This window comes from Fulmarus glacialis, unplaced genomic scaffold, assembly GCF_000690835.1.
Source record: "Fulmarus glacialis isolate BGI_N327 unplaced genomic scaffold, ASM69083v1 Scaffold49515, whole genome shotgun sequence".
Lineage (NCBI taxonomy): Eukaryota > Metazoa > Chordata > Aves > Procellariiformes > Procellariidae > Fulmarus > Fulmarus glacialis.
The window spans coordinates 29,383-31,218 of NW_009212031.1; positions in this window are offsets into that span (position 1 = coordinate 29,383).

A 1,836-nucleotide genomic window follows, 5' to 3' on the forward strand; every position below is an offset into this window, starting at 1 on the left:
GTGAGTGTCAGACTTAGTTGTAGACTTCAAGTCCAACTTACCTAGAACTAAATGATATGATGCATTGTTCTCAGAGGATCCCTAACTGGTATATTGTATGACTATTTGTTCCAGTTATTCACAACTTTCTGAATAATTTGCCTTTGTAGTCTATATCTGATAAGGACTGGAATAAAAATAATGACATCATTTCAATAAAAATGGCAACACTGTTTTAGGCTGTAGGTATAACCTGGAATGAAATATATTATCCTTGCTAACAAAATAATGTATTAATATCTCCTTTTCATGAACAGACCCAAAGCTGCTGAAGTAAGTTTAACGGAAAGTTTGAGAAAGAAAATTGGGATATTTGGAACCTTCAAAAATTAGTCATGCTTATGTTATCCACACTTTCCTACTAAAATTTTACTGAATGTATCTTGAAAATAATGCTAGAGAACGTAAGCACACCTACTCTTTCTGAAAAGTAAAAATATGACGCTAGAAAGGACTTGAAGTTCTGGCTACAAGGAGGGAGTTGAGTTTTGTGCAAGTCTCAGCAACTATGTCATATAATTCTGTTGTAAGTTACTTGGGCTGCCTATTAAGGAAAGTTAGGCTTTCTGTTCCCACAGTCTACTTGTGGGGGGAAAAAAAAATCAGAACCTTTTATTTCTGCATTCCGTGTGTGTCAGAAATTCTGAAAAATAATATTAGTAAAACCATGTGCTGCTTTGAGGAAAACCTGAGGTATTTCAAGTTCAGACATTTTATTAACATCATGTGTGAGTGTCCTGTCACAGGTATTAGACTAGGATTGACTAGGTAGACTTCCCAATTCATGTGTTTCTTTTGCCAGGTCTGGTCTCAAATTTGTCAGCCTTGAATGTATCTTGAAGTTCTTTTAGCTAAAATTGGAGTTAATGCTATTCTCCATCTGCCAAAAACTACTGACAACATCATTGCATCTCTGACTAAGTTTAGGCCAGATGCTTGATGTATCTTGTATACTTTTAAAAGACTATTCATGGAAAATGCATAGAAGCTAAGTCTTGAAGTGCTGAGAATCTCCACAGAGTTAACATGTGCATATGGAAAGCTAAAAGGTCTGTGATCATGCTGCATAATTATGGGGAAATTTTCTTGCCCTCTCCAGTGTTCTTATTTTACATCTGCCATTTGCAGATAAAGGAAAATGCTCTATTTGTCAAAAGATAGGAATTGCCCTGGAGGAGTGGGAAACTTCCTAAGAGAATTACAACTCTGCCAATATGTATAAAAGACCAAGTTGAGACTGGGCACACCTAATTTTCATCTCCTGTTTTGGAGTGCTTACTTCTATGGTCTTAAAGTTCTCCCCCTATTATTGTTCAGTAAGATGACTGAACAAGTTATTTTGCAATTAAGCGGTCAGTAATTTAATTCCATTAAAAATACAACTAATATAGCAATGTGACCGATTGTTGGACTGGTAGCTGGGCTGATTTCTGGTCAAGTGCTTCCTGCTTCCCTCTGGTGCTGAGCAGTTGTGTTATCTTAGATGGCACTAGAAGGAGAACTATTTGCATTTCAAAATAAATATTTGAGATTGTAAATTCAAAGCTTTGGTCACAGGTCAGCTTTCTTCAGAATAAATGATCTGAAAGCACACATTCAGTTAAACTGACGATATTTCTGTGAAAGGAAAACCTCCAGCTTGAGGTGGTGCATAACCACTCTTGATATGAAATGGTATGTTAAAATAGTTTGATTAGTTTTAAAAAATTCAGAGCTGTTTTTATGTTTTGGGGGAATGAGGAATTTCTTTTTAAATCTGGGAATGGAAGTCATGCTTTAAAACTGTCCTGGTTCTGG